The sequence below is a fragment of the Coregonus clupeaformis genome, unplaced genomic scaffold, assembly GCF_020615455.1.
Source record: "Coregonus clupeaformis isolate EN_2021a unplaced genomic scaffold, ASM2061545v1 scaf2803, whole genome shotgun sequence".
NCBI lineage: Eukaryota > Metazoa > Chordata > Actinopteri > Salmoniformes > Salmonidae > Coregonus > Coregonus clupeaformis.
In genome coordinates, this window is record NW_025536257.1 from 1 (window position 1) to 8,237 (window position 8,237).

Sequence of the window (8,237 nt, forward strand, 5' to 3'; positions counted from 1 at the left end):
TGTCATGAGCACTCTCTCTCCTGGTAGCGGCATTAATTGCATTCAATTATCTTCCACTCTGCTCACCTCCCTCTCTCTACTCAGCCCTAACTAGCTCCACCTGCCCTGCTCTGCTCTTGTTACCTGGCCAGCTGCACTGCATTTCCCACTCACCATCCTCACCTTGCCTCACTCTGTTCTAATTACTCTGCCAGCTAAACTGCATTTCCCCACTACCTCTCCCAGTATATCAAGCCCTGTTTTTTCAGCCAAGCCCTGTCAGATCGTCTTCAAACCCGGACCAGTAACCTGCCTGTCTGCGCTCTGACTCCTGTTTGTGATACCGATCCTTTCTTGACTGCCTCCTTGTTCTACTGCCCCGTCTATCCCAACCTGCCTTCTGGACCTCGACTACTCTCCAATCTTCAGCCCCTCCGGTAACTCGTTTCTGCCTTCTGTCTCTCACCACGATATTTGCCCAGCCCTGATCGGTACTTCTGCCTGCCATTCATATTGCTGTTGTGTGTGTGTGTTCCCCCAGGTCTCCGACCACCAGATGAGCGTGCCCAGGACGTTTCACCACCCTCAGCCCGATCGCCGCTCCATCACTGGGAACACACACACTAAGCACTTGGACTGGACACCCCCGGACATTTGGTGACCCCCGGAGCACAGGTACCCACAGGAGGACCCTGAAAGATCCCTGACACCCTGGGACTCCTCTTCCCGCCTGTAACCTTGAATAAAGAACTCTGAATTTGAACTTGCGCTCTTGGGTCCTCTTCTGTTCGTGACAGAACGATCTGACCATCATGGACCCAGCGCACTCCCTGACCACGATGGAGGAAGAGCCAGAGAGGACTGCCCTACAGCGACTGGAACGCTCTGAGGGAGACATAAATCGGATGGCTGGCGACATCGCTTCCCCTTCTCCAGCTATTCAACCAGCAGCAACAACAGTTCCAACTGCAGCAACAACAGCTAGCCCAAGCCCTGCAACTACTCTCAAGCCCGGCTACTCCACCTGCACCCCCCTGGTCCTTTTGTTCCTGTACCACCGATACTCCTTCATCCCTCCGCTGGAGGTCCCAATGCTGCAGGCCCGGCAGTGCTGCCACCAGATCCCCACGCTCCTGAACCAAGGATTGGGAACCCGGAGCGTTTTGATGGCAACCAGAAGCAAGTAAGACCATTCTTGAGCAGCTGCGAATCCAGTTTGCACTACAGCCCAGGACTTTCTCAACAGAGGGAGCCAAGGTGGGGTATGTCATCACACATCTCACCGGTCGAGCTCGGTTGTGGGGAACGGCGAATTCGACCGGCAAACCCCAGCCTGTGCCTCCTTCAGTGCCTTTGAGGAGGAGATGTTAAAGGTCTTTGACCTAGAAGCTCGCCAACAGCCGAAGCGTCACAAGCTCTGCTCACCATCCGTCAGGGCAATCGGACAGTGGCAGACTTCTCCATTGACTTTCGTGCCCTGGCCAGTCAAAGCTCGTTTAACCCAGAGGCACTGGTGCAAGCCTTCCTCCATAGCCTGGCGGACTATATCAAGGACGAGCTTGTTTCCCATGACCCGCCCTCAACGCTTGATGCCGCCTTGACCTTGCCGTTCGCATTGACCGCCGTATACAGACCCGGAGGAGGAAGGGCCGTCTCAGTCAACCTGCCATCCGTACTCGGGTCGATACCGCTTCTGTCCAGCCCCTGCCTGTCAAGTCCCATAGCCAACTCAATCAGCCTGAGCCCATGGAGATTGGCCGTGCCTCTCTGACTCCCGAGGGGCGTCGGGCGCCGTCTAAGCTCAACCTTTGCCTCTACTGTGGTGGCGAGAATCACCGTGTACGCTACTTGTCCGGCAAAAGCCGCAGCTCACCAGGTGTAGGGGAGATCCGGGTGAGCTCAACAAGCCTTCAGTCTCCCTCCATCCGAAAGACCCTGCTTCATCTCCGCCTTCAGCTTTCTGACAAGACTCGGGACATTGGCCGCCCTTGTGGATTCGGGAAGCAAACATCATGGACCCTGAGCTTGCACAGCAACTGGGCGTGAACCATCATCAACTGACACAACCCATTCCTGCACGAGCCCTGGATGGGCATCATCTTAGCACTGTCACTCATATCTCCGCCCCCTGTGACAATCCTGCTGTCAGGAAACCACCAGGAGTCCATCCAGTTTCACCTCCTACACTCACCTGGCCAACCACTCATTCTTGGATACCCGTGGCTCCGTCAGCACAACCCCACATCGACTGGGAGACAGGAACAGTCCGTGAGTGGGGAAGGAGTTGTCACCAGACCTGTTTAAGGGGGCCACCCTGCCCGTTCACCGGGAAGGATCAGCGCTACCTCCGACATATCCAATGTTCCGGCCTGTTACCACAGCCTGAAAGAGAGTGTTCAACAAATCCAAGGCGACATCTCTACCCCCACACAGACCCTATGACTGCTGCGATTGATCTCCTGCCTGGCACAGCACCTCCCAAGGGTCGTCTGTATTCACTGTCAGCCCCGGAAAGAAAGGCCATGGAGGACTACATTAATGACTCTCTTGCCTCCGGGATAATTGGACCGTCGTCTTCCCCCGAGGAGCCGGGATTCTTCTTTGTCGGCAAGAAGGACGGTTCTCTTCGTCCATGCATAGATTACCGGGGTCTGAACGACATCACGGTTAAGAATCGCTACCCACTGCCCTTACTTTCGTCTGCCTTCGAACTGCTGCAGGGAGCCACTGTATTCACTAAGCTGGACCTTCGCAATGCCTCCATCTGGTGCGGATGAGGGAGGGAGCGAATGGAAGACAGCGTTCAACACACCAACCGGCCACTATGAATATCTCGTCATGCCCTTCGGCCTCACCAATGCCCCAGCAGTTTTTCAAGCCCTAGTGAATGATATCCTCAGGGACATGCTAAATACGTTCGTATTTGTGTACCTTGACGATATTTTAATATTCTCAAAGACTCTGTCAGAACACACGCTCCACGTCCGGTTGGTCCTGCGCCGCCTGCTGGAGAACTCTCTTTTCGTGAAGGCAGAGAAGTGCGAGTTCCATGCCAAGACCGTTTCATTCCTGGGGTATGTGGTGACCGAGGGCAGCATTCGGATGGATCTCACGAAGGTGTCGGCTGTCACTTCCTGGCCAGTTCCTGAGTCTCGGAAGAAGTTGCAACAGTTCCTGGGCTTTGCCAACTCTTATAGGAGATTCATCAGAAACTATAGCACAGTGGCTGCACCCCTCACCGGGCGCTAACCAGCACTAAACAACCGTACCAATGGACATCAGCTGCTGATAAGGCCTTCAATATCCTCAAGACATGTTTCACTTCTGCTCCCATCCTCCAGATGCCAGATGCAGCAAGGCAGTTTGTGGTGGAGGTAGATGCTTCGGACGTGGGAGTGGGTGCAGTGCTTTCTCAAAGAGCAGCTGAGGATGGCAAGATGCACCCTGTGCCTTCTACTCCCGTCGGCTAACCCCTGGAATGCAACTACGACATTGGGAACCGCGAGCTGTTGGCTGTCAAGCTCGCCCCTTGAAGAATGGCGGCACTGGTTAGAGGGGGTCAAAGGAACCATTCGTAGTGTGGACAGACCACAAGAACCTGGAGTATATCCAAACAGCCAGGAGGCTGAACTCCCGTCAACAGCGGTGGTCTCTGTTCTTTACGCGCTTCAATTTCACGCTCTCCTACCGCCGGGATCTCGCAACATCAAACCTGATGCTCTTTCCCCGGATGTTTCAGAAGAGACGAGACCACCGCCATGACAGCTCCCATTCTTCCCAGCCACTTGGTCGTAGCGGCCCTCACCTGGGAGATCGAGAAGCAGGTCATGGAGGCTCTTCGGGACCAGCCAGGTCCAAGCACCAGCGCCCCCAACCGTCTGTTTGTTCCAGCAAATCTCAGGTCACCTGTGATTCAGTGGGGGGCACGAATCCCGTCTGGCCTGTCATCCCGGCATCACTCGCACCCTTCATCTGGTCCGCCAGCGGTTCTGGTGGCGGGGGATGAGACGGGATGTCCGAGAATTCATCCGAGCTTGTCCCACTTGTAACGAAACAAGACTCCCAACCAGCCTCCTGCTGGGTTGCTGCAACCCTACTCATACCCAAGAGGCCCTGGTCCCACGTTTCACTGGACTTTGTTACGGGCCTTCCGCCCTCTGACGGACACACAGTCATCCTTTACCATTGTTGACCGCTTTAGTAAGATGACCCACTTCGTGCCCCTTCCCCAAACTACCCTCTGCTAAAGAGACCTCCCAGGTGGTCCTGGAACATGTGTTTCGTATCCATGGCCTACCCCAGGATATAGTGTCAGACCGGGGCCCGCAATTCTCAGCAACCTTTTGGAAGGAGTTCTGTCATCTCCTTGGGGCCACCGCCAGCCTATCGTCTGGATTCCACCACGAGTCAAACGGCCAGACTGAACGCATGAACCAGGAGCTGGAGAAGGCACTGAGGTGTGTGGCTTCCCAAAATCCCGGGCCTGGGCTCAACACCTGCTCTGGGTGGAATATGCCCATAATTCACTCACCAGTTCCTCCACCGGGCTCTCCCCCTTTCAGTGTGTCTACGGGTATCAACCTCCACTGTTTGCCAGCCAGGAGGCGGATGCTACCTGTCCGTCTGCTCTTGCGTATGCCCGCCGCTGCCGCCGCACTTGGGCCCAGGCTCGCACTGTGCTCCTGAAGTCTGGAACCAGCTGCGCCGTCGGTACCAACCGACGGAGGACCCCAACACCTACTTACCGGGTTGGTCAGAAGGTCTGGCTGTCTGCCAGGATCTGCCGCTGCGGGTTTGTATCACGAAGCTGGCCCCTCGCTTCATTGGTCCTTTTCCTGTGCAGAAAGTCATCAGTCCAACGGCGGTCCGACTTCAGTTGCCCGCTTCCATGCGGTCCACCCCACCTTCCCACGTCTCCAAGGTCAAGCCGGTCCATGAAAGTCCCCTGGTCCCTGCAGCTCCGGCGCCACCTCCTCCGCGCCTCGTAGATGGCGGTCCTGTCTTCACCGTCCGGCGGCTGCTCGCTCTAGGCGAAGGGGGTAGGGGTCTCAGTACCTCGTTGATTGGGAGGGATATGGTCAGAGGAGAGGACCTGGATCCCGGCCAGGAGGATAGTGGACCGGACCCTTATCACTGACTTCCACCGACTACATCCTGATCAGCCTGCAATCCGTAGGGGCCGTCCAAGAGGGGTTCCTAGCCGTCCGGCCCGCCCTGCTCCTGTCTCAGTGCCTGTCCTGTCTCCCGACCGTGACCCTCCAGCTCCTTCTGAGGATGAGGAGATTCACTCGGACCGCTCGGAGGAGTTCTGACCCGCCGCCTGCTCCCCTCCACCCTCCCGGCATGATGTTGTTCTTGGGACTTCTAGGGCCGTCCCTTGGGGGTCCTGTCATGAGCACTCTCTCTCCCTGGTAGCTACATTAATTGCATTCAATTATCTTCCACTCTGCTCACCTCCCTCTCTCTACTCAGCCTAACTAGCTCCACCTGCCCTGCTCTGCTCTTGTTACCTGGCCAGCTGCACTGCATTTCCCACTCACCATCCTCACCTTGCCTCACTCTGTTCTAATTACTCTGCCAGCTAAACTGCATTTCCCCACTACCTCTCCCAGTATATCAAGCCCTGTTTTTCAGCCAAGCCCTGTCAGATCGTCTTCAAACCCGGACCAGTAACCTGCCTGTCTGCGCTCTGACTCCTGTTTGTGATACCGATCCTTTCTTGACTGCCTCCTTGTTCTACTGCCCCGTCTATCCCAACCTGCCTTCTGGACCTCGACTACTCTCCGATCTTCAGCCCCCTCCGGTAACTCGTTTCTGCCTTCTGTCTCTCACCACGATATTTGCCCAGCCCTGATCGGTACTTCTGCCTGCCATTCATATTGCTGTTGTGTGTGTGTGTTCCCCCAGGTCTCCGACCACCAGATGAGCGTGCCCAGACGTTTCACCACCCTCAGCCCGATACGCGCTCCATCACTGGGAACACACCTAAGCACTTGGACTGGACACCCCCGGACATTTGGTGCCCCGGAGCACAGGTACCCACAGGAGGACCCTGAAAGATCCCTGACACCCCTGGGACTCCTCTTCCCGCCTGTAACCTTGAATAAGAACTCTGAATTTGAACTTGCGCTCTTGGGTCCTCTTCTGTTCGTGACAATATTAATATATGAAGATTGTGAAATTCACAAAGTACTTTAACAACTGTTACACAGTCAGTTTCATTATGTTTTCATGTGCCATGATTCTGACATTTGACATATGATCCTCATAGGATTATGCTACATAGTTTCAGTGTTGCAGTAAATGTAATCTCAATTCAATACGATGTGCATATACATATAGCCAAATAAGATTTCCCTGAAGTTTCCTCTGGGGAAAAACAAAGTTATTCTATTTAACCCATGTTCACTGACTGTAATCTGTGACGCTAGTGTCCTAATATGTTTGTGACGTTCCACGGAACCCACGTTATTGTTTTAAACTCGATTCTGATTGGCTTGCAGGACATTCAACTATGTGAGTTATACATTTTGAATGTGCTTTTACGTCAGTGTGACAGATTCACAATACCGAGCGTTTCTCAAACGGTCCTGCGGTTTTATCTGCCTAACGGTATCTTCACGCCACGACTGGATAGGCCTTTTGGATACGCTTGTCCAAGGTAAGCATATGCGTCAAGATATAGCCTACTTTTAATGTTTTAGTTCCGAACTCAAAATACTCAAGTCAAGTGATTAATCATAAAAAGTTAGTTGTTTTGAATGAGCATTCCAATGGCCATTGCTGTTTTTGGACTATGAGACCCTCGGCTATATACTATGATGAGACAATAACAAGCATAGATTATGCATTACGCATTGCACGAGTCAGTGTCCAGGAAGGAATATAAAGTTGCTATTTTTGCGAATAATCAGTTGACACTGACTCGTTCAATGGGTAATGCAAAATATATGCATGTTATTTGCTCATCATAGTATATAGCCCAGGGTCTCATAGTCCAAAAACAGCATGGCCACTGGAACGCTCATTGATGGAATATTCCATATTACCATGGCAGTTATGCATTACAAATTCACAATATTACTTGTATTTCAATGATTCATAAAGGCCCAAGACATAAAGTAGCCTGCAATCATTCCATTGCTGACCCATCGGATGGTTATCACATAGAGGATTGGCTTAATCTAGAATCATGGATACCTTTCATGTGAGTACTCACACACCAGATTTTTTACATACCTCAGAAGGACCAACTGGGATTGCAATATCTGGAAGCACTGTCTCATGTACAATTGTTCATGTTATCTCTGAAATGTCTAACAAAATGTTGACTTGACCGTTTCATCAAGATCTGCGCATCACAAGTTGGAACTAGTGGTCAAAATTGGGACAATGTTGCCCAAAATAAATGTTTTCATGGAGGTAAGCACTACACTTCTGATGGGTTTAAAGATTGTATCGTATCACTTTATCTAAAAGTTTGAAAGTAAACCCCAGCTGTTGTTATTCTTTTCCCAGGGAAGAACAATCCCCCATATGCCATGAATGTTTCATTGCTGAACAACTATAGATATTTTTCCTCTAATTTGGCTCACGTTCCTCCAACAGTGAACAAGACCTGCCAACAGAGCTCACTGGAGCAGGGAGACATCCCTTCGGCACCTGACAAAGTACACTTTTTTCTTCTAAATAACACTATAGTAACATCTTCTGCACAAAGGTACATTCCTAATAAGATTGGTGTTAAGTGAGAAAGAATCCTAAAGATGGTCCAATGGGCATTGTCTGAAGCCTCTCATCACCTCAGTATGTTGAACCACCTGATTTCCTATAGGATTCAGATCCTGCTGAACGATGTTAAGCAGTCGATTAACCACATTCAGGGGAAGCTGAACACCATGCAGGGGCAGTGTATTGAGTTGCAGACTGCCATATATAAGGTTGTGCCAGATGAGTTTCAGATACAGAAGAATAAGTCTATGATGGTATGGTGATAATGATTGAGATGGTGATTATAATAATGATGACTAGCGGTACCCCACCCTACGGCCGGTAAATCATTGGATCTGATTAATTCAGTTCAATGCAATTCAATCTTTGAGGACTGCAACCATAGAAATACAATTTATTTATGCTACTAATAAGCTATTGTCAACTTCCCATCAATGGTTATTTTGCTCACTGCTCACTGTGAATTGCTCACTGTTACCCTTTGTGTGCAACTATTATTGATTTCTCTCAGAAAAATAATTTGGTTG

At 51.5% G+C, this 8,237-nt stretch overlaps 1 long non-coding RNA gene across 1 annotated transcript; it reads left to right on the forward strand.

The window, feature by feature from the left end:
• The first annotated feature begins 6,603 nt into the window (after positions 1–6,603).
• LOC123489158 lies at positions 6,604–7,633 on the forward strand. Its single transcript, XR_006660468.1, has 3 exons — positions 6,604–6,640; positions 7,087–7,401; positions 7,588–7,633. It is a non-coding gene; the product is annotated as an uncharacterized LOC123489158 (long non-coding RNA).
• Positions 7,634–8,237: the final 604 nt, after the last annotated feature.